Genomic DNA, 25,994 nt, shown 5'->3' on the forward strand with positions numbered 1-25,994 from the left:
CAAATAAGCTCTAGATGCATAAAACAAAAAGACTGATGCTACAATAATTGGCACATCTCAGAACAATAGCTCCAGTGCTTTTTGTTTACTAATTATATGAATCGTAGAAGGACTATTACACAGCTGTCCTGAATTATTTTCATCTAGCTTTGTACTTTTTGTAGGGGGTGGGGGTGGGGGACATGGCACTGTGCCATAACTTCACCTTCAAGTGCTTAAACATCAGTTGGATGGCTTGCTTAAAACCAGCCTTCAGGAAATGTAGCTGTGGTTAAAAAAAAAAAAGAAGAAGAAAAAAAGAACAGTTGCCATGGTGACGCAGTGGCAGATGGGTCAGGAGAGCTGGATTTTGGTTTCTATGGGCCACAAGACTTCAGATGGGGTGTGGAGTGGCTAGAGCTGTAATGAGTGTTGTTAGGTATGTTGACAAACCTGCTGATAGGCCTCAGTAAGGTAGGCGTGGGAACTGACTCTACAGCACCCTTTATCTCATTAATCTTTTGGAAAGAATATTTCAGAACAGGGACAAGGTTTGCATGGAGTCAGCGCTGATTCAACATACTTTTCATCATATGCAGATGGGTGTCTTTAATTGTTGCACCTAATTTCTAATGCAAAGAGGAATTGCATACGAAGATGTGCATTCAAATGAAATATTCAAGACTTGTAATGAAATATTCTGTCAGTTTGGAGTTTCTATCGGTGACTCTGCCAATAGAAATGCTTTCAAGAAGAGAGGCCGGCTGCTTTAATGAGCCTCTGGGCAACAACAGCCAGCCCTCTAAACTCTGCCTGTTTGTTTAGTGGCCTTTATTTTTTGTCTGCTGTGGACTTTCATAGCAGGATGATAGACCAGATATTGAATTAATAGGTTGTTGAAATTCTGTGTGTCCCTTTTCTGTCCTGACGGCATGCAGGAAGATCATCATCTTTTTTTTTTCTTTTTTTTTTTAAATACCAGATTCTCTGTCTTGATCTGTACTTCTGATATGCACAGTAGCAAAGATAATCATGTCTTGGGGGCATATAATGTATTGCATTTTATCTCTAAAACACATTTTCAATTAATAGGGAGATGGGAAATTGATACTCCATCAAATTTGATAAAAAAAAAAAAAACAAGCAACAATGTTCTTCTGTTTTTTTTTTAATCCACATTGCTTAATTAGAGACACACTGGATATATTAATTATGCCAAGAGGAAAGGAACTGGGATGTTAAATTAAATCACAATGCAATGGCTCATCTACAAAAAACAAGCACCCTTTTCAAGGTTTGAAATGTAATCACAAGAGTTCAAAGAGAAGTTGAATTCCAGTGGCCTTGATTGTATCTGGAGGTGAAACTGCAGAGAGGAAGAGCAGCTTTTTCTACTCTTGGGATATCCTTATCAATGTTAGCTATAAAACATTACCCGTTAAGAAACTACTTAAGTCCGCCTACTAAAAAAACACATAATAAAGAATTTATTCTACAAAGCAGATAAACTTTTGATATATTACGTAATCAAAACTCTTTGTTAAAAATCTATTGGTAGTATTTTACATTCCCTTTAGAACAATTACATTTAGTAAATTACCTTCTAATCACCAATTTTCTTGCATTGACCTTGATGAAAGTTGTTTTACTTTGCAAGTTCTTTGTTAAAATATGGACATTTTTTCAGTGCCACACAAGACAAATGATGTTGCCTCTAGCTTTGTCTTTTAAAAACTAAAATGAATAAAGAAATAAATAGAAAAAAATACGTAAATAATTACAGATTTAACTTGATATACAGTCTAGAATTTTTATTCAAGGACAGGAGACAATCTTCACTTGGTAAGGACAGGAATTACATAGCTGATAAGTGAACAGTTGCATATAAGATACAGGCTGGTATGTGGTAGTAGGTAAGGCATGAGACAGGTGAGACAACTTTCACAATGGTGTCTGTCTCTGTGTGGAGCTACAGTTGCTTCTGACAGTCTGCGTTGAAGATTTGTTGTTGCACACTGGCACACTGAACCAGAAGTGTTTATTCTGAACAATTCAAGCCTAGGATTTTTTATTTTTATTTTTGGCAAACATGGGTCAAAAAGTCAGCGAAAGAGACAAGGAAAAAGCCAATGCCCTGGATAATAAAGTAGATATAAATCTGCTGTGCAATATAAAGCGCCTTGAGGTGACTGTTGTTGTGATTTGGCGCTATATAAATAAAATTGAATTGAATTGACAAGACGTACCTTTTGTGAACTATAATGAATTAATAAACCCTGAATGATTATTTAAAGCCACATGTTACGTAGTTCCTCTTTATTTGTTCTGCATTACATTAATTTTGAATTTCAACTGTGTTGAAATAAAAATTGATTAAAAAATGTGTATTAGACAATTACAGTGATGTTGTCTGCATTTGAGTCCAACCTAACCCTCTTTAAGGTCTGCTAAAAATTCTTGTATGAAGGAAAACCCCTGTGTCGAGTTGTGGAAAGCATAAAACCTGGCTTACAAGTTTGAGGCGATGGGTGATTAGGTCGGGCCACCTAAACATCAGTGAAAAGTTTTTCAAGTGTTTTGCTTAAAGTTCTCTGGTCTAATTTATCTAAGGACAAAGATGCAAACACGTACATGTTTGAATCTGTAATACAATAATATTATTTAAGCAACATAGGCCCTAATAAATCATTGCAGAAAAGAACCCGATCGTATATATAGTGTAATGTAATTGGCTTGTCTGCATGCACAGAATGAAATTAAGGTTACTTACATTGGCTGTTTAGTGATTACAGATGATTTATTGGGACTGTTTAATAAGTAAACTAAAACAATAACTAATGTACAGAACATCCTACTTTTTCATCCCAAGAACATTGAAAGTTATTACAGAGACTGTTTTTAAAAGCTGATGAAAGAAAAATGTTCAGCTGTAACACTCTTTCCTACTTCAGTATTAATTATAATTGTAATATTTTTTTCACTATTGGTCCATCTACAAAAGGTTTCTATGACATAGGAATAGCTCAGAGTATAAAAATCACTCATCAGTGTCACTGTGTCAGTGTATAGCATCGCTGGGATTTCATATGTTGCAATAGCTGTTTCACAGCGAGTGTATGTTTGCTATATTTATTTGTGGACTTAGAGCCTCCGTTGTGATTTCTCCTGTCTTTTAGCTTTAACTGCTCCTCTCCAATATTCAAGCCCTCCATCTTGGCCTTAATAGGATCAGTGATGTAACACATGTACCTTAGAATCCTGCGTTTCTGGAAAATTGATAGTTCTGAGGTGCAGTGTGTGTTCCATGATGCTTTTACCAGTTAACAAATATTTAATATGCCATTGTGAGGAGAGAAAATATATGAATAATGCATGGATCCAGACTACTGTGTTTTGCTAGCTAGATATTTAAAGTAGGACTTTAGTCAGTGCTTGAAATGATCAAACCTTTTCACTCAGCTGTGAGGGATACATCTCTTTGGAATGTGTGAAAATAGGTGTTTTATAACCGGCTTGTCAGCATTAATGTAAGGGCCTGTATGCACTAAAAATCCACTGAGTGGGGCCCAAATCTTGTCAATCAAATCTTGACTAAGAATTTTAGCTTTATGTCACCACTATTACTACTAGTATGCTTTGGGCCAATAGCATTACTGGTGGTCCTTTGGTCATGGTGTGTTCCTGCATAATTTCTGCATTGCAAAGGCAAATTTGAACACTGATAATGGAAACAAGATAATTGTTTAATTTTGTTCAGATAAAACATTGTAATTGTGTGTTGTTGTTTTTTTAGTTTTTTAGTTTTTTACTATTATATTTTTTTCTCAGTTTACTTGAGAGTTGATGTATTGTCAGTTTGAAATGTTTCAAAATTTTCATTTTCCTGCTTTTCAGCATAGTTTGCATTTACTGTACTAGCAACATTTCATTAGGGCTGGAGTCTATCACACCTGTCACAGGGTAAGAGGCAGGGTGCACCTGGGACAAGTTTCCAGCTCACAACAGGTAAAAAAAAAGAAGAAAAAAAAGCATGCTTTATAATTTTTTTTTAATGTAACTATTACTATTTGCTATGCATTCCCTTTTTATTGTGATTGAATTTGAAAAAATACTTTTACATTTTAAAATTCCTTACTGTTTTTTTTTTTTATTTTTTAGCTTTAATATATATCTGTTTAATCTGGACATTGGCAAAAGCACTACAAAAGAAACCTTCATCTGTAAGGATGAAGGTTTCTTTGCCTTTCTTTGCCTTTTAATCTCTAACTGCAAAACAACTTCTCTCGTGATTTCAGTATCTGTTCTCTACCTGCCCCTCATTTTACCTGCTTCTTTGTGTTTCTCAGGTGCAGCTACCTCTCTCAGCATCCCAGCAGAGGAGACATAGTTGCTGCATTGGAATGAAGACTTCTATTTGACATTGATGCACCTTTGTGGTATTATATGCAAATTGACTGGGATAAAGGCGGAGGCTGTTTGATGTGCAAATGATGAATTTGGGGCACTGAAAATGTGCATACCACTGCTTTTCTGTTAATTGCCTTCCCTGTGGAGTCCTGAAAGTTTATTAGAAAAAGAATGAATGTTAGCATACAGAGAACAGTTTTTGGATATCACACTTTAAACCAGTGAAGGATGTAGCTTATTCAATATCACAACTCTGAATAAAATCATACGTTGTAATTTCTTTTTTTTTGGTCAACCAGAGTCCATGTCTTACAGTCATATAGGGGAAAGGCTTTTAGCCCTTTTTGTACTGTTGCAGTAAATGTAGCCAGTGTAGGAACAAGTTTGTTTCTTGTACTGGTTCAAACTGCAGTGAGAGCCACAAAATCAGATACATTATCTCACTTTAATTGATTCTCACCATACATAAAAGTGTAATAACTTGATGTACTTGCACTTTCTATCCATCTCAGTTATCACCACAGCCTAATACCCTACACTCCGAAAGAAACAAACAAAAAACCAATAGTTCAGTCTACATACTGTCAGTACCAGTCGAAATGCACATACCTAACCAAGCTTTGATCAGTTATAGATGGTGTGTGATCAAAGACATAAAGTGCATATGACTTGCATAATACATTATCCATTGTTCTGTTTAAGTCAACTAAAGCACATCAAACGGGTTGCATAGAGGTCTGCTTACAGGCCTCTATGCAAATCCTTTTTGATATTACTTTGAAGGCAAAAGAACATGGCTTCCAATGCATAGAAATGGATTGATTCATCCATTGCTTTATTTATTTTCTGCTGCTTCTTATCTGAGCCTGGGTGATAGTCATGGGGGCAGCAGTCTAAACAGAAGCCCAGACCTCCCTGTCTCCAGTCACCTCCCCCAAATCATTTGGGGACACGTAGGTATTCCCAATCCAGCAGAAAAATGTATATCGTTCCTGCCTCTCCTAGGTTTGCCCAGGACCTCTTGATTGGTAGCTAAACTCTATAAACAGATATCTACAAATCGATATATTCAACCTGTGCACAAGAGACAAGTTCATTTGAAACTTCGCAGTGTTAAAATGTTTGATCCATTAGCATTAAACAGTAAGTGGTGGATGTCACACAAAGTCAGGCCCAAATAGAATTGCAACTAGATAACCAGAAAATTATAGCACCATCTTTTATTCATTGAGTAAAGTAAGTCTTTCAGTGCGTGCGTGCGTGCGTGTGTGTGTGTGTGTGTTTTTTTTTTTTTTTGTTTTTTTTTCCCCCTCCTCCAAAAAAAAAAGAAAAAAATCATAGCATTCACTGATGATTGAGATCCTTAGAGCTATCAGCAATTGTTCTGAGCTGAAAGCATAAAATTTTCTTTGACATCAGGGTTTGCTTTAATCCAATATGACATGTATAGTGAAACGAAAATGTATATGGACTATTGTGTGCCTTTTTTATAGTCATGTCTAATAAAAAGATGGTTTGATTAGTCAAACACAACTGTAACTAACAGCATTAATAGTAGCTATATTCCATTTTCTATTCCTGGTGCCAGGGCCCTGAATGCTGTCTCACTGGAGCACTTGCGTGGAGCTGAGACAGCATTCATGCTATTTTCTTTCTTTCACTTTTCTTTTCTCGCTACATGCAACATTAGCAGTAGTGAATTTTGCTGAAGCATGAATTTTTTTACATTTAATTTTATTGGACTTTTGTATAGGTGGGTTTTAACCACATTTTAAAGGATGAATGATCAAGAAAGTTAATCTTGTTACAATATACTTAGAACAAAGAATTGATCTGTATAATTTCTAAAATTCAGGGTATACAAGAGATTACGCACTTTTTAAAGGATTCATTTAGGATTATATTTTATTTTTGGTATTTAACAAAAAATAAATAAATTAAAAAAGAAAATCCAGTGAAAAGGTCATAACCAAAAAAGGTATTCAGTCAATCACTCAGCACGCTTGACTGTTTGTTATGCTGAGTTGCTTGCAGAGGGGTTTCTATTTTGTTACTTTTTGGTTCCTTTTTTGCAGGTAGTGTATAGGTTGACAGACATCCACTTGAACAAGTTTAGTTTTCCCAAAAAAGTCAATTATCCTGCCACAGTTTGGCTTGTAGCAAGCATTTACAGTAGTCTGTTTGTATTTAGTTTTTTCTAGAACCAAACAGTTCTGAGAACATGCTGAGGGTAACTACCCAGCTGTGGGCTGCTCAGAGAAATCATGCTTCAGGGGCTTTTTTTTTTGGTTCACATTTGCACCACCAATGGAGTGTCAAAATGATTTAACATGCAGCCAGGAGTTGGTACAGGAGTATATAGGCTTGATAAAGCTGGCTTTCACAGTCAGTCCAGTAGTCTTTATCCTGTTCCATTTTAAGACCGATGTCAAGAGCTGTTGCTTGGCTAAGGTTTTACTTATGTTTATAGAGGGTTTTTTTTTTTCTCCAAAAGGGAATCATTATGCAGCATTATGTATGGTATCAATCAACATATACTTGGTTCACCCAACGTTTCCTCTCTGACTTGGTGAGAAATAAAACCTAAAACTGATAATTGCGTTCTTGGCCTACAGTGAGGAATCAAAAAGGGCGTCTTTGGAAGAGATATAAAAAGTATTAAAAGCTCCTCATCTAAAAGGGTACTGTCTGGTCAAGTATACCAACTGATATAAAATGGTGCTATTTTTAAAGTCAAAAGGTGGACACAGAAAATATTAGATTGATGTTGTTTATGTCTGTTTATTTACCAAAAGTGCAATAAAGAATCTGGCAATTAATTAATGTTTCAATTTCTATTAAGGCTCAAATAAGAGGCAGAAAATGGATGAATGGATATTTGGACGAATGGGTAAATTTTATTTATTTATTTATTTTAAGTTCAATAATGCATTTCTAGGAGCAATTGTGTTAAATATTCATGATTTCAGTTATGATCAAAATAATTGTGATTATGAATTTTGCTCAAGCCCAAGAGCAGCTCTAGATGTAGTATATTCTGAAGTTCTTGTTTAATTATTACTTTAAATCAATATTTTTAGGAATTTACTGTGTAAGTAACACCCAAGAGTACTGCATATGAACTCGCATGCAGTCTTGAATCATACAGTACATAACCACTGTGATATTGTTCTAATTGTTCAATTTTTTATGTCTGGAAAAACTGATTTATTTTGAGTGAGAGTGCCCCAACAGCAGATTGTCAGAGAGGAAAACAGGCAACTTGTGAATTCTCAATGATGTTCTTGCACTGTGCTGTTGGTCCATTGCTCCAGCCCCACTGTGATTTACTTTCTTGCTGCATTGAGACTGTTTACTGGCAATATGTTGAAGACACCAACTCTGTTCTTGTAACATTGCATGCTTAGTTGCTTGGTTGTCAGATTTGATGATATATTAAGGTATTGTTTATTAGCCTACAAGCCTATAAAGAAAAAAATTAATGTTTTGATAGTTTTGGTATGTTGAAATCTGTATTCATTTTAAAGTTGCACATGTCTCTTATCAAGATTTATCTAGTATTTCCATTCAAAGCAGGAGAATGCACTGTCTCCTCAGTGCTGAGAAATTCAATGCATCACAGGCCAAGTTGCAGTGTACTGAGGAACTAAATCATTTGCTCTCTTAACACGCTCACAGCTGCTTGTAGATAAGGGGTTGTCTTGTGTTTTTAAGCAGATATTTGACGAAAGATGGTTGTTTTCTGTGCCCACTGAGGAGTGAGCAGTAAAAGGAATGCAGTAAAAATTGCCAAGGTTGACTAAGGACAGATAAGAGTCACAAATTTATTATAATTAAGTAGGCTGCCCCTGCCTCTCAAGCTGTTGTACTCTCTACTTCCATTAACAAAATAGCAGACATGAAGAGCAGAGAAGAGTAAGGAGAGATAAATATATATTGATCAGTTATTCACTGCTGAATCTAAATAAGAGGAATGTGCCATGGTGAATCCTAGCAGTTTGAGTTTCAATTTTACTTGAAATACAATGGAAAGATTACTTGTTTGACAGCTATACTATACTATCTTTTTAGTATGTATAGGGACAAGGTTGCTCACTGATTCTTACGAGCACATATATTGAAAGCAAACCCATACCCTAACACCTAAGGATAATGGCAGTGATGCTTTTTTGTAGCCTAACCTCTGTAGCTAGCCAAGGAATTGCAGCTCATATAAACAAATCCAGCTTCACTAACCCCTCAGAACATTGCTTGTATTTCTGTTTCCATCGTAACAGCAGTGTACTTTTCAGCCAGAACATTCCATATCATCGTTATTGAAAAAAAAAAAAAAAAAAATCTGTGTACAACTGTGTTTTGTTTTTGTTTTTTTTGTCCTGAGTAGACTGGTTCATGTATCTGCACTTGCCTCCAGCATTTTACATGTTGTTACTGTTCAGTTTCTGTGGTAGCTACATCATCTTTGATACTATAGAAACGGTACGTGTCTTGTTTTTAGAAATTTGACATCAACTTAATTTTCTTATGACATAATCTCTGTACATGAGCCAAACCTTTTTGCCTGAATGAAATAAATCACAAAAATGGCATTAAATGTGATTGTGTGCATACCTGCTTGCAGGTGTGTGTATCAGTGCAGTGGGGGTGTAGTTATGTATACAGAACAGGTGACAACACAACCCCTCCCAGAAAGAGAGGACTGACCCTGCAGTATGGTGGGCTTTGTGATTAATGGGGGGGAGTGCAGGAGGGCTGAAGCATGATTAATTGAGCTCAAGACCTCATCTGCAATATTTTGATGAAAATGAAGAGAGGAAGTAGGGTTGTTTTGTGTGCAAGTGACAGTTGTGTGTGTTCATGTTTTTGGGGGATGGAGGGTTGTATGGTAAGGACAAAGTGTCCTTTTGATTGCATGTGTTCATATACAGGAGTATACCTAAGTAAGTGGTCTTGTGTGCGTGCTTATGCATGATGATTCTTTTTTTTTTATCTTCTCCCTTTTCCATATTTTGTAAAACTCAACAGTAACAGGCATTCATTCTTCTCCTTACAAGTGTACAAATCATTTAACCTTGCCAAGAACAAAACTACAGTTTACAGTTGAGCTTTTGATAAAGTTTAAGTTACCCTTGCCTGAGGGGAATGACATTGTGCTCCAGTAACTTTTATCTTATTCTGTTTCACGACTTCCTCAAGCCGTGCAGAGTTACGAAACCGATCCAAAATGGTGAGGATACACCTTGAGAGAGAGCATTAAAACAGCCTTTACAGATGAGCTGCAATTATCACTCAGCATGTTAAGGGCTGAATTGTGCTCAAGAGGAAAGTCACTCTACTGCATTTGCCTGATTGAAAATCAGTTCTCATAAACACTGCAATCACCTTTATAGTCTGCCCCAGACAGTTTGATCCTCAGGGGCTGTAATAAACACCCATGGGAATATGAGGTGACAACACAGTTGCCGTTATGTGATAAGTGAGAAGTGATAGCTTACATTGCCATGAATGTATTTCCTTCAATTGATAGACCGAAGGATCTAATTAGTATGTAAGCTGCAATGGGTACTGGTTAAGTTTTCGTACAGTATATATAAACATACAAATTTTTCTGCTCTTTCAACCACTAAATTGCCCTTTTGAAAGCTGATGAGTACATGCCACCTCCTTGTTTTTATATAAATAAACTGTAGTAAAATGAAATTTCATGTACACTGATTTTCATAGTGTAGTTACTATTTCTGCCTCATCTGTCATTTACTCAAGAATACAAGAAGCCTAATGGCAGTGCAGTGCTCAGCTTGGCTCAGTCCAGTATGATTCAATACGACGATGATGTATCTGACTGCATCCTTTCCTCTTGTTTTCAGTGATAGTATTATTAGAATATCACAAACATAAGATTTATGAGACTGAAAATATAGTTTTTATGCTATACTACCCCTGTCTTGAAATTGGTGCCGATCAGGCCTGGCACAAGAACAACTTGCTGTTGTAATCCAACCTCCGTCTATCCATTCTTTTTTTTTTTTGAGAAGCAATTAATACTCAAAAATAAAACTCACAACATATGCAGTGTTTTGCATCATCTTGTGCCATCAGTCAAAATTCTCCAGATGGGGCTAATAATATGAGTTACCTTTCGTTTCCTGTAAAAGAAAAACAAACAAAAACAAAGTATAAATAGAAGCTGAAAGAATTATTGAGATTTAGAATGACATGTTGCATCTGTGCTCTACAACTCAATGTGACAGGACTAACTGCAATGCTGTTTTGTTTTTCTTCCAGGCCAGTCTAAATGCAAAAGGGATGCAGACTGAGAAAGGATGATGAATTCTCTTCTTAGGGTTGCTCTGACTGTATATCTCAAAGAAGCGGGCTTTAAACCCCCTAAAATGGATCCAATTACGAAGAGGGCTTTTTGGTGATGCTTGTGGAACTGTATGTAATTGTGTAACCCTAATTTTCCTGGCACGGAGGCTCTGACAGAGGCCTGTCATCTCCTCTAAGGCTCTTCTTTCAGGCACGATGCTGAAATGAGATCTCGTCTTAGCTGCAGAAATGCTGAAAGTAATATAACGGACACCAAGAGAACAAAATCACCTTCTTACAGAGAAATCCCTTAGAAGAAGGGCTTTAGCTTCCATATCTACACTGGTCTCTCAGCTGACATGATGCAGTGAAGAGGGCTGTGTGATATCTACTTATAGTGCAGTCTTACAGATGAGAAGAAATTTTTCATCTCTCAAAGCACTGAGAAATTTAATGTTGTCGCTTTAAAAAAAACTGTATTCAGTGAATAGTTGTGTAAATATATGCTCTTGAAAAAAGCAAAATTTATAAAAGCCTAATGATGGAAAAGGACCAGACGGGCTTTGGTGGCTGTCTAAATTCACCTTTGTGCACCCATTCCACCTGCCTGTGTCTCTCAGACCTCATAATCGGCAGCAGCATCCTCTGGCACGGCAATCTAATGGCTCATAAATGTTTTATAGCAGTGCATGATCTAGCTGTTCTGTATCTACCTCTGCTATTATGTGTTCTTTGAGAGAAAGAGATGAAAAACAGTCAGTTCCCTATGAATGAATGGATTTTAGTAATATTTTTTTAAATTCATATATAATAATGAAACTCTTTCATTTTTTTTTTCTGTCACTGAGGAACAAGAGCCATGTTAACCATACTGATATTCTTCTGATGATAATGAATTGTTTTGAATAGTTGGTTTGCGTGTGTGTGTGCGTGTGTGTGTGTGTGTGTGTGTGTGTGTGTGTATAAATTACTGCAGATAGTAGTAGCAAATCTTCTGCCTTTGATCTTTGTAACCATCAAAGAGATCCGACCTCCCAAAGTCAGACAGCCAGCAACATGCAGTGCTGAATTTCATATGCTTTGAGAGAACGTCAAACAGCATCTCTTCATTTCTCCCTTGCTGGTCAGTAATCTCTGTAAAAGAAATACTATGAGACTGCATAGATAATAAACTGCCAGCTGCTAGCACATACTTAGCACAATAACAAATGTAAAGGCGAACTACTACATGTAGCAGTGAGTGTAAAAAACCAAAAAAAAAAAACCAATTCAGTTATTGTATGGCCCAGTTTGATCTTTTCTTACACTCTTATGACAATAATCCTTTGTAGTAAAAATACCCATTTGCTTTAATTGAATGGAGTAGAATGGAATGCTTGATCAAACTACCGTAGCTTTTTGCTTCACATTAATAATTACTGCTTTTAAATCTCTGTGATTGAGATGGTTAGATTTGTGTTTTTTCTTTGGTGTTGTCTGCCAAGGTGTGCTAAGAATTAGGCACTTAAAAATCAAAAACTATATACAATCTTCCTTTTAGGGCAGCGGTCCCCAACCCCCGGTACCGGTCCTGTGAGTCACTTGGTACCGGGCCGCGAGAGTTGAGGCTCAGGTGTGAAATGTATGGTTTTCAGGATTTTTATCAGTTTTAGTGTTATTTTGTTATCGTTTTTATCGTTAACTCGGTTTTCCTGGGTCTTTTTACTTGTGTTATGAATTGGTACTGGTACTAGTTTTATTTTGTTGTATTTATCCGGGACACCATGAACCGGCCCGTGGCGCAAAAAAGGTTGGGGGCCGCTGTTTTAGGGTACTCTTCTTGTGTATATCTGGGTGGCTTCCAGTGCAAGTTCAGTTTTTAGAATGATAAATTGTAAAGTATTGTGATCATGTCTATATTTTCATCAAACTAAACATAGATAGTAGTCATCAACTGTCTCAGAAACTCAATCCATTTTCATTTGGTAAATCACCACTGGTGGTAAAAGTGAGGTCTCTGGCTGTGGTTCAGCAGTTTTCAGCTTCAGTTCTCAAAAACCTTCACAAGGATGTGCAACTTTATTTCATCCTCCAAGGTAAAACTGTCAACTTAAACACGTAACATCCTAACGTATCTGAGGAAAGACCTTATCTGTGACACATGCTATTGTGTGCCAACACACTGTGCATTGGAAGAATGTTTTTTTTGGTCATACCAACACAATCTTTGCTAACCACCAGCCCACTTGGCTGTTAGCAAGTTTTTTCACTTCTCCAGAATAAAAGTCAAGCTGATGGTTCACTGTTTTGACACACTGGAGGAAATCTAGTGCACACAACAGAGGCACAAGTGCAAGGGGACAGAACAAGACCTACTCTGAGTGATCTAAATATAGCCACCGTGCTGGAAACCCTCTCTGAACCTGCTCATGAAGATGAACTTCAAAGGTAGATGGACCAAATTTAAATCCAAGTATTCATTTCATTTTTATTGGCTAATTCTTTGGTCACACATTATTTTTACAAGTTACTGCTGGAACACCGTATTTTCCCAGTGGAGACCATGAAGATTATACTTCATCATATTGTGTAAATATCCTGCCAAACTAAGCCAATGTGTTGTGTCCTGGTGTATGATTTTCTAGTGTATGTCTAACTTGTTAGATTTATGCAATATCCACACTTGTTCTGCTTTTCTGTGGTGCAGGTCTCGACCAAAACAGACAAAGTAACCTCCTAAAACAATCACTCAAATATGATTTCTGTACATATGCTGCACCAATCACAAATATTTGTGCACACAATTTTCAAGTAGGAATACAATTAAATGTATGATAAAGATAAGTCTCTTCACTGTAGGTAAAGATAAGTCTTCCTTATCCATTTAAACTTCATTTGCATTAATGTGGTGTGCTGTTTGCCTTTGCCAAGCAAATTGAAAAGCTGTTCCTTCAAACAAACACGTTCTGTAAATAGTCGGGGAAAAAAAGGTCTCAATCCTAAATTAACCAATTTTTCATTATGCTCTAATAGCAATGGCTTTTAATTAAACATGCCTTTCCCAAAATAAAAATGCATTAAACAGGCATGTGCACTATTAAATTGTTATTTTCCCCACTACTAATTTGCTGGACTGGAGGCTGGTGGTTGTAAGTTATTTTTGTCTTGTCAAAGTTACAAAAGTATTTAAACTTTTCTTTACCTTCACCCGAGCATATTTTTCCACACATAAGCTTTTTAGGGTCAGAACAATATTTACACTTTTGCCACCAGGGAGCTGTTAATCTGTGGCTTGCACTCCTTGCTGCTGAAATGACTCCTTTCCTGCGATTGCTCCAGGAAATTAAGCTTATTTGACTGTTTCCCATACAGTGATTCACTCAGAGGAGCAGTATCTCTAAACATAAACTTAAAAGTTATTATGCCTTTAGATACTGTGTGTGGGATTTATGCAACTTCTTCTTAATTTGTCTCTGCAGCTTATTTAATGTGGGGCGTTTGAAGAGCAAGTTTAAAATTAGTATTTTTTCATCCCCTGCGTTGCTCTTCATTTAGCTGAATTGCAGGCAGTCATTGAAATTCTGAAGACAATGGGTAACCCTTTAGCTCAACCAAGATTTGTAATTTAACACAGTGAAGTTCAACATCCACAATACAATCTCTGCGCACCCACAACAACCACCGACCTGTCTTCTGTTTGTGAGATTTATTCAAATGTTGTTTTGAAGCTTTCTCGAGATATTTGCTACAGGCGGCTGGTAATTGTACACAGTATGAATTGTAGACACTGATTACTTGTTTGTTTCATAACCGGGAAGAGACAACGAAGTGAAGAGACATTTACAATTGATCTGTTTGCAGAGCCACTGCAGGATTCAATTTGTTAACTTTGTTAATGTGTTGATAGTTAAGCTAAGCTTTTACCATTCACCTATATGTCATTTTGACTTATTTAAATACTTATTGATTGCTTTTTACGTAATGTAATTTTCAGGTTATTGTTTTGATCAGTCAGAATTCCTGATGGTAAAGCTACAAAATGTAGTGGCTGTCATACTTCTCCTTTTGAAGAATGGGCTAAAATGTGAATGGGCAGATTCACATTTACAGACTTCTGAAGACCCACCAGAGACCACAGTAGCATCTTTACATTCACTCGCATTTTAGGGTTACCAGTTAACCAAACCCCATGTCTCTGGACTGGGGGCAGAAGCCAGAGTACCCAGAGAGAACTCACGCAAACAGGGAGAACATGCAAACTCCACGCAGAAAGGCCCCGGCCAGATGGTGGAGGCAAACTCAGGGTGTTCTTGCTGTGAGGCAACAGTGCTAACCACTGTACATCTGTGCTGCCCCTCAACACATTTATAAAGACCTCAATTTCTTAAAACAGTTGTGAATTATTTAAATCCTTTTTTGTTATGTTGCAGCAGTTCTTATGTTGACATCACCAGTTATTCAGCAGCAACATCAGCGGCATACTTTTTTAAGTATGGCAATTTCCTGTGTGAGAAACAGAGCAAAAATTACTTTATATGTATAAAAAACTACCCTAATGTAAAAGACTATCTCTGCAATCAAGTCTTGCCCTGCTGACGTAATGTTAACCCATCTTGCACAGCTGTCAGCCACATCTAGATTCCTGTGAGGGGAAATGACAAATATTTTCCATTAACAACTAAATCACATGATAAAGGAGAAAAAATAAATGTAAATTTAATTACCCTCTATGCTTTTGTCGGCATTCATGCGACATTGGGAGTCTACTTGTGGGAATTTTTCGTTCAGGAGACATTGATTAATTATGCCACACACAATTAGCCTATCAAATCGAGTGTGTCCTCCTCTCCTGTGGAAAGGTGATGTCAGAATTTTATGGGGCATTAGGCAGTAGTGCTCCTTGTGTTTTCTCAGAGCGCCCTGGAGAGAAAGCATTGGGGGAGGAGTGCATTTGCAGGCTGTTTTTGTATGAATAGGGAATCATGAGGCCTGCAGGGTAAAGAGAAGACTAACTGATCCTTTTAGACCAATGTCAATACTGATACCCATCACTGTTTGCACTCCCAGCAGGGTCCATGGCCTGCCTGTAATGTTTGTAGCATCTCTGTGATTGAGAGGAGAAATGACAGTGAGACAAATTAAGAGATCAGGCAGAGATTGCTGCCCTATAGCTCCTCATTCCAGAATGCAAATTGTCTACTAATACGTCTACGTTTTTTATGCATTGCATAGATGGAATCGCTGGGAAAATGTAGAATAATCACTCCTAACCCCATCTCTGTGTAGAGCACAATATAATTTATAATCTAGCACATTTATCCGTAAGCAACATTTTTTTCAATATATGTGAGGTCTATTTAACAATTCTCAGCTCTCACCACGTGTTTCTTTATGGAGGGCCTATGGTCAGTTTGTCAGACTTACCAACATGTTGCCTCATCAGTTTAAAAAGAAAATCTTGTGAAAGTTGTAATCTGCAATTTTTTTTGGTGATGAACAACGGTTGTTGCACTCTGCTGAGGAGAGTTTTCAAACAGTGGAATGAGGATATCCACTGTGTAATGGCAAGTGCTTTATACTAAATGATCAGTTCTTGTATTAAAGTCATTATTCTTGTACATGAAATACAAAAGCCATTCTTTCAGATGCGTTATCAGTTAACACCTCAATCCTCAAAACCAAAGGCCGAACGTATAAACAATGTGTATACAAAAAAATGACCTGCTTCTTGTGTGAATGGGTGAGTGAGGCAAATTCTGTAAAGCACTTTGAGTGCTCAGAGTAGAAAAGCACCATATGAGAACCAGTCCATTTACCATTTACAAAAACTGTTACTTATAGAGATGTCTGGTGAGAATGTTGCTGTCTCTCTATCACACACATGGGTGCATCACACCATGCATACACCTGATATGATGAAGTGGAAGAAATTAAACAACATGGTATTTAATCAGTGCGTAAAATTCAGTGTAGGATTGTGTAAAACTCAACTGATTCCCACAAATTAAGTACCTAAATTCCCACTAATTTCCACACACAGTTATACCAATCTAATTAAGCCTAGTGGTAGCACCGGTGTGGAACACCTGGTTCTTAATATTGGTTTGGTGAGGTTTTTGCTCATGTTTTTCTTTTTTTTGTTTGTTTTGTGTTTTTTCCCTCTCCCCTTCTTCATCTAGGTCATTTACAAAGTGAATCATCTAAAGGCCTTTACACACCACGCAGGCAATTTGCGGGGATGCTGCGATATGAACAGGGACTCAAACCAGCGACCTACAGGGTTGCTAATGTGCAACTGAAACTTAGCTCCCCACCATTGCATCACAGGCTAGAAAAAACCCAGCATTGCAGTGGCTAATGATATGTCCCATGTGTGGATGTAGTTTTACTGGCTCTCATTCGCTGCTTTTTTAAAAAAAATGTTTGTGATCAAAAATGTAGACCTGAAACCATCATTTATTTTTTACCACCTCTTCAAACAGTGTCACGGTTTAATATTCACTGAAAATATGCTGATTCTTTGCTGCTGTATTAATTGCTGCTTGAAATGATTTGTGGCATAAAGAGCAATTTTTAAATGCAAATGAAGAATAAAGTGAGGAAAATCGGCATCCATGGGTAAAGATGGGATTGAAAATCAAGCTCTTGCACATGTGTAACATTTCACAATGATTGGGTTTTATAAAGGGTGCTTATTTGTACTCAGGGCTTTTTAAATCTAAAGGAAAAATGCATGTGCACATTCCTGTCCAGGATTTTATGTGTTGGAGCCTGAATGTGTTAAATAGTGAAGTGATGCAGTTATGATTTTACTGTACAGTGAGCACATTAATGGCCATTTTCTTATGTTGAAGGGTTGCGTTTTTGCAGTATGTATGTATTATTCTCCTTCTGAAGTCCCTGTGCTCTTTCAGTAGTTAAATTTTAACGAGCAGAGTAATGATTCACGTGTGGAATTAGTTTTGCATTTCTAATTTATGTATTTTACTGTAAATGACCACTGTAAGCAAGTGTGCCTTATTCGTGTCTTATCTTCTAATGAGGACATCATAAAAGTATCAAATACATTTCTTAGGGATCTCATAACAAAATTCCTTCAGGCAAGTTTTGAGCTTTGTCTTTGATTTTGCAAGACTACACATTATGGTTCTTTGTCCAAAAAATGTGCTACAACTTCACAGCAGTGCGAGAAGCCTCAGTTAACCTTGTCGTCCTTCATCTCTTTCATATTTCACATCCATTTTTAAGATGACAAACCTGAATGTGAGGGTCTTTTCCCTTTCTGGGGCCTTGTTTTTTTAAATAAATATCTAAAAATGTTTTGGCATGTCGTTCATTATCCATTTTTCCGTTCAGTCTCTGTTTTGAAGGTCAATTTACAGTTAATTGGTACAAGTCATGGTCATGGAAAAGTATTTCCATGACAACCATTTGATATATGACTGACTACAAATGCACAAGACAACTCAGCAATCTCCACACATCAGTTCTGCATGAAAGACAGTTGCTGATAAAGGAAAAAATTAAGAAAAAAAAACACTCCTAGTAACATCTGTGTTGATCAGCCAAGCAGTTTAGCTCTCTGAATAAGCTTCAGCTTTTAACCTACTTTACTGGGATCAGTTTGTGTGCATGTATATGTATCCTGTGTAGTATCTTTGCTGTTCATAGGACTGCAGATTCCTGGGATCTGCTAGAGCCACTCACCCAGTTTGAGGGTCACCCCTCTCGTGTGCTCCGATTACCAAGAGGACCCCAGAGCGCTTCTCTCAGCCCTGAGTATTCTCGTGTTCCTTCCTCCTGACGTTGCTATCACTTGGTAGAGATACATGTATCACTACGGCCATCTTCCTCTGCTTCTCCACCAATACTATGTTTGGATGGTTGGCTATCACCAGCTTTTCTGTCTGTATCTGGAAGTCCCACATGATCTTACCATGGTTATTCTCAACCACCCTAGGGGGCATATTCCATTTTGACTTTCGGACTGCCATACCATATTCGGCACAGATGTTCCTGTATATTTGCCATCCACTTAGTTATGGTATTCCATGTATGCCCTGCCTGCTGGCATCATGTAACAGCACCCTGCTGTTATGTGCTGGATTGTCTCAGGTGCATCTTGCCTGGTGTTGACCCCGGGCTTTATGAATCTTGTGCTTAAAGTTTGTTCCTGTGTTGCCATGATTAGTGCCTCTGTAGTGTCTTTCAGTGGTTGGACAAAGCTGAACTCTCAGTATCAACTACTTCTATCTGCTGGTGGTATATGCTGTACAGGAGCGTGTCATTCCATGATGGTTCCTCTCCTTGCTCCTCTTGTGCTTTTAGCTTTCCTCGATATCTGCAAGGGTAGCGCATTTCCCTCAGTTCTGACTAATTTCCTTCTCTTTCTTATCATCCGACTACACTTCTGCAATTCTGAATGACATTCTGATGTCATTGGTATAGATCCTAGTAGTATCAATCAGTGAACTGATGTCTCGTTTACTCTTGGCATACAGCTTAATGTAGGGGAAGTGGCTAACGATTGCTCCATTTTGTAGTTGGTACCTGTTGCCAGTCTTGTTGATGATCTGACGGAGTAGGTACAGGCCTATGCAGAAACAGGTGTGTAGTGTGGACAGGGCATCTCCTTGGTAGATCCTGCACTTGATGACTTGTGCAACTGGCTTGAAGCTGGCCTCAAGTGTTTGGCACATCCCCATCCAATTCATGATGAAGGCTGTTAGGGTCCTGTTGATCTTGTACAGTTCTAGGGATTCCAGGGGGCATTAGGCCATAGGCTTTCTCGTAATCAATCCAGGCAATGCACAGATTGGTTAGTCTGTTCAGTCTACCACTCTGTCTACCAGTAGCTTCTTTTTTGGCTCAAGAAGCATTTAGTTTCTGTGTGAATCATGTCACGGTCTGGTGCTGTCCAGCCCTTCATGTTTGAGACCCTTCCTTGGATGTCTGCCACTGTGATGGTTACTGGACTGTGACTGATCTTGGCTCCACTAGCCACTGAGCATTGTTGCTATGGGTTGCATCCTTTTCCAGTATTGCTCCATCTCCAGCCTTGGTGGGGTTGTTCTTATATTGTTCACCTGCCACTCCACTGAGAGTACACCTTGGAATGGTTTGATGGACTCAGCTGACTCTCTGGTATACGTCCTCAAGCGGCTACTGCTCCTTGTGGCTCTCCATTTAATATGAAACATGGTAGTACACCTTTCTTTGTGGTGAAGGGTAGTGGCTTGATGAAGTGTTAACACCCCCCCCCCCCCCCCCAAAAAAAAAAAAAAAAAAAACCCCAAACAAAAACAAACAAACGAACAAACTTGCCAAGCTTCTTTTCAGAGAGCTGTGATAAAAGTCCATAGGCATGGACTGTTTGTGCCAGCATGAGCTGGCTAACATAAGTAATCATTAGAGCGATATTATATGATGAATAAACGAACACTTAGATGAATGTTGGATTTTATGGTGATGCTGTTCACCGTGCTCTGTCTTGTGCAGGTAGCCTCGGGGAATAAGGTCTTCTGTATTGTTGGGAGTAATAATTGTTTCATGCAATAAACATCACTCTAGTGCTGTTATGATAACTCCTTTAAGCTAAGACAAGTGTGCACACTTCCCTGCTCAATGTTGTTTATCCACACATTTAGTTCATAGAACATACCATGAACAACAAATACCGTGAAGAGACTAAAGTGACTACTATCTAAAAACTGCTTAAGTAGTCACTCTTGGTTGTAAGGCTTTATTTTTTAATAACAGAATAAATTTTATGACTCAAGAGAACTGTTGAATATATAGTGTTTTTTTTAATGTACCCTATGTGTGAAGAACAGGAGACATGATTATGGTTAATGAGATTTTAAGCATGAGAACCACCTTTTGTTTTATTAATGAGATTCTGTGTTTATCCTGACTTTGTTGTGGGAGCCCAGTGTCAACAGAGGTCTAATGTCCTTATTACCATGTCCAGGAGGACTGTAATAGCTGTGCCTAAAAATGTAACGATATGGCCAAAAAAAGCAAAACTCGGCCTAATCCTCATTTTTTACCTTAAGCCAAGTTTTCTCCTCTTCCAGATAACACAACTGCTAGTTCTCCTCTGTTAGTTCCTGCACCTACAACCTGCTGTTGTTTAATATCAACTGCATAGCTTCTGGAGTTGGGTGGTGTTTAACTGATTACATTTATTTTACTCTTGTAGAAATTGCAGAAATATGAATTACTATCATAACTGTCTTTGGTGTGGCTGCAAGTAGATGAAGCTTTTGTGCAGATATATAAAGTATATGTTGCCAGATTTACTATAGCTTTTCTAAAATTGCTGTGTGTGTGTGTGTCCAAAATCTTACCTCCTCTGGCCTCCTTTCTGAGATAGCAGCCAATAAATATGTCACTCTGAGACCAAGGCATGGCTCTGAGGGAAATCTCAGATCTCTCTCAAATCAGCCGTTAGAAAGAGAGAGACAGAGGTCAGCGAATTCGCAGTTGTTTTCTGTGCATCCCCCACTTACCTACAACCATCTGCCCCACAGCCCAGCCCACTTAACCAAACTAAAAGCCTTTAGGAGAAGGAGTGGGTCTACAGTAGTAGGGGTCAAGCTGTGGCCTCTCCTCCTGTACTGTCAAGAGTGCTTTACTTTAAATCCACCTGAGGGATGTCTACACATTTGTATCTATGACATTATCTTCATACAAAATGGGCACTTTAAAATTGTATGATGAGCAGAATTTCCATAATAGAAATATTCAATTCAATTCAGTTTTATTTATAAAGCGCCAAATCACAACAACAGTTGCCTCAAGGCGCTTTATATTGCACAGTAGATCATACAGTAATAGTTACAAAGATAAACCCAACAATCATATGACCCCCTATGAGCAAGCCCTTCTGGCGCGTTAAAAAAGAAATATATGTTTATTGTTCCTTTAAAGGTTCTGTAGTATATTTAGTAACATTTCAGTAAAGGCAGTCCATTCTTTCCAGATTTGCCTGAAAATACAAATACTTACAGAAAAATGCTGTTTTTAAGGGCAAAAATAAATTATTGAGAAATTTAAGTGTGCCAGCATAGAAGTGCCAAATATATATATATATATATATATATATATATATATATATATATATATATATAAATCAAGTCTTTAATTACATTAAGGTTTAAAAGGGGTGTTGCTAAAACTTCCTCTTTTTCTTTTACACTATTATTTATGGAATTCTAACTTGTATTAACACCTGCTCCAACTTTGGTGTGTTAAACTCCAGTGTTACTTAGTACTAATTAGCAGCTATGTGCTTTCCAGAGTTAGCTGGTGACTTGGTACTTTAACTGCAAATATATCCAAATATTGTAATTTCTGGCTCCACAAAGTCATCACCATTCACAATAAATTGGTGATGCCCCAAATTTATTTATTAATATATTGCCTTGTGCTTGGTTAGTGAAGTTCTGTTATGTTCCTTGAGCTGAGCATTTTAGCTCTTTATTGCTGTTTGGATAACTGGATGGGATAAGTGAGTGGTTGATCTTATTAAGAGGCACAATGCATGCTCGTATGATCAACGACAAGATAGACAGCACCCCACCCCCTCAAACGCATTCCCTGCTTTATTCTTTTCTACTATAATAGGAGCCATATAAACATCATTTTAGAATGATTACATTTTGAAACAAGCAATTGAGACCAAAAACTCATCAGGGAAGGGTCTAAGGTCAAAGGAACTGAGAGTGTTTTTCTGTAAATCTTTATCTATAAATCATTATCAAACAAAGCAGGTTAATGCCACTTCTATTTATTTAAGTTTTCCTACCCAGAAGTGGTCTATTTTAGTTTATTAGTGGTCTATGACCTAATATTTTTCTATTAACTTAAAATATTAGAGTGCATCTTTAAGTGAACAAAAGCAAAAAGTGAAGGACATTTTTGTTTTTGACTCTATAATAAAGTCTGGAAGGATTTTGAGTCCATGCATGTGTTTACTGATAGAGTTTTCTGTCTATTCTGGTCTTTAGGTGCTTGGCATGAACAAACTGGTACTTATATAAAACATTGCATTCCATTGATTATAGCTGTTTACCGGTTGGAATTAGTGAAAGATTAAAAAAAAGCATAACTGATATGTTGGTTCTCTCTTGGTAAACACCAATTACTGGCTCTAGCTTTTGTTTGATTACAGTCAACTAAGGTTTGATTGCAGACATAGCTTTGTTTACCACCTAATATTTGCATGACGAGGTAATCAAATTTAATAACAGAGGAGTATAGAAATGCCTCAGACAGGCCTTATTATTTTTTCATTTCATGTGATTTTTCTAAGCTTTGATTACAGAGAATTGATGGTACTTTGGTTGCTCTTAAGTCTCCTGTCAAATGCCACAAGGTTTCTAAAATTCCAATCTGCGAGTGGGATATTGGGCCATGTGGGTCATGACAAATGCACCCTTCTGGAACACTGAAATAGCAGCACATATGTCTCACACAGCTTCCACTGTATTGTAGCTTGTATGGCTCACATCCAGTTCTGTCAGCCCATGCGACTCAAATGCATTGCCTTTATTTTCCACTGTTTTGATTTGGTTCCATCTGTTACCACTCAGTGAGGGGCTTAAGATATTATTTGACACCCAAGCTTGAGGAAACATGCAGGCTGCAGACCTTCGTAAAATGCTGTAAGTTTGTCTTCGAAACACGAGTAGCTGAAATGCAGGAAATCTAACAATATGTGTCATCATTACATGTTAGTACTGGCATGCAGACCTGCTGTATAATGGCTTAGGATGATCAAGGGGCTCTTTCAAGATAACAAACTGTAATACTTCACAAACAAGATAATTACAAGTGTTTGACTGAAACCATTGATGAGTTGGACATGAAGTTCAGAATGCCAAAAGAGGACATAGGTTCACTTTGTAAACTTATCTGTGAGTGGGTATGGGGACAATACCTGCAATCTGTTCATCTCTTCTTACCATGCTGGTGGGAACGTAATTACTGTTGATGATACAAATAAAATGTGCCACTTATGGACTTCTGTGTCACAATAGCGTCCAATCAGACAGGATAATGTGCAGTGTTATTTTAGAGGGATTTTCACCACACTCTGCTGAAGTTTGTTTGAAGTAAACATCTGGCCTTTTTCATTGATCAGGTTTTTTGTGAAACCTGCGTCATTTCTCAAAGTCCCATTTCAGTGCAAGAAGTCTGTCAAAATCCATTTTATACATGCAAAAATTTTGCACTAAAGAGTAATATTATGGTTTTTTTTTTTTTTTTTTACAAAAGTGAGTTGTGGATGACTGTATCAAATACCCCCAAAGGCCCAGAACTAAAGTGAGAGCTGTTGTAAATGTGTTAAACCGAGAGAACCTCGTAAAGTAAAACTAAGCTGGGAGTGGGATGACTTTTACTAGTGTGTTTAGAATCTAAGGGCTTTAAGTCCTCAAGAATTAGGAGGGAAATTTTCGTTTGACAGCCGAGGAATGCTCTTGGCCTCTCGTGTGTTCCATGTGTTACCTCTACTGTGAAATGATACAGCAAAATCAAAACAGTGTCCTTACTGTGAAAGCACAATTTGGGTTTCTGTAATCAGGTTTTTCTCTCAACAGCTCTCAAAATATGTGCCGACAAACAGAAGAGGGGCCACTAAATGGGGACACTGGCAGGGAGTGTAATGCACGATGAAGATTTTAAAAAGGAGTAAGTATCAACTTAAGTGTTTCCTCCTTTCATGTCATATTCTTATTGGTCGTGTAGCTAAGGTACTGTTTTGCCAAATGATGAAGGGTGAAGTGTATGGACCGCTGTGAAAGGATGATATTCTTTTTTTCCCCCTCCGTGAGTTTACGCTGGATCTCTACCACATATAATCTTCTCTCTGATTTCATTACCAGTCTTTAGCGCATCTGTTTAGTGATATCAGTGCTGGAGTTTACTCGCCATACACGTTTGAGAAGTTGACTCTGATTTTGAATAAGATGTGTACTGTTCTAATTAGCATCACGCAGAAACCGACTAATGCAAACTTGAATTGACAAATTTGAATTGACATTGCTTTTATAATTTGAGATTACGGGTTTTAATAAAACACCCTATTCATGCCTCATTTCCACTCATCACCAGCTGCTGGGTCAATTGAATAATTAAGAATTTAATTAAACTTCAGTTTGGATCCCTATTTTCTAACACAGTCAAGTCTTGTAGTCTAAGCATAAGTAGCAGAGATCAAATAGGGAAGGGATGATGTGCCAAGCAAGAATTTAGTGATGTGAGCTCTATCATGCACTAAAATGGAAAGGTCTGAAGTGGCTTATCTATTTGATCTCTGAATCCTCTGGTTCCACTCCACAGAGTGGGGCTGTTATTTTTCTGCTTGCCCATATTATACTTCAGATTTCAGTGCAACCCTCTATGTATGCAGCATTTCAGTCTGTATTATCCCTCTGGACTGCTCCTGTCATCATTGCCAGCATGTAATACAATACTTTCTATTGACTTCTTGGGAAGCAGCTCTCGCAGTGAATTGACTGTGTTGCTGTGACCTAAAGTAGGCTAATTTTACTCAATGGTGCATGAGTAAATGTTAAGTGAAGCTACTTTCGATATGATAATATTGCATCAGTATGTATCACCATATACCAAGGCGCTTTTTTATCATTTGCTGTTTTTCCAGTATTGACTGTCTTTGGGTAGGCATAGTATTGCTTTACAAAGACCCACAGAGTCCTTGTAAAGCGCTGAGTATTTAGTCGTAATAGTACAGCATGTTCTCCCAAAGTTCTGTGGTATATATATTTATGCATTATCATCAGTAAAGTGCATAGTAATTTTTTGTTTTCAAATAACTCGGAAGAGTCTAATTTAGCAAAATACTGAAAATGTAAAGTATTGGACTTCAGGTTTATGGAGGACTGATATTTAAGATAAACCTAGCAAACTGATAGATCAGCATTTCAGCACCTGAACTGCTGAGGGCAGCACTGCTATAAATCACTATTTTCCATCAACACAGGACTGCTTCAAAAGAGCTAATCATCATTATTTTTAATTCAGTAAAAGGCTATTATGAAGTTAAACATATATAGAGCCAAGCATTACCTTATGCTTGGCTCTATATATGCTTAACTTCATACAGCTTTAGGCTTTAAAAATCTCAAGTATTTGTTTAAAATGTAATTAAAAGGTTTCGCAAACATAAAATGTGTGAAAATGGTGTTAATGATTTTAGCGTAACGTAAGAAATAGTTCTATTTTTTATTTTTTGTAACAATGTCACTGCAACAAAAAAATAAACAAAAAATGTACTATCAAAATAGTGGACACAA

At 37.5% G+C, this 25,994-nt stretch overlaps 1 protein-coding gene across 4 annotated transcripts in view; it reads left to right on the plus strand.

Annotated features, from left to right (window-relative positions):
- loxl1 (lysyl oxidase-like 1) overlaps positions 1-25,994 on the plus strand; it is a 301,527-nt gene that overhangs the window by 27,741 nt on the left and 247,792 nt on the right. For 3 of the 4 annotated variants that reach the window (XM_082536003.1, XM_082536002.1, XM_082536005.1), the window contains exon 3: positions 24,279-24,369. The exons of the other annotated variant lie outside the window; for it this stretch is intronic. The gene's annotated coding sequence lies outside the window, so the exon portion shown is untranslated. The remainder of the gene's footprint in view (positions 1-24,278; positions 24,370-25,994) is intronic. 4 annotated transcript variants of the gene reach the window in all.

The sequence above is a fragment of the Aulonocara stuartgranti genome, assembly GCF_965226115.1.
Source record: "Aulonocara stuartgranti genome assembly, chromosome: 1".
In the NCBI taxonomy this organism is placed as follows: domain Eukaryota; kingdom Metazoa; phylum Chordata; class Actinopteri; order Cichliformes; family Cichlidae; genus Aulonocara; species Aulonocara stuartgranti.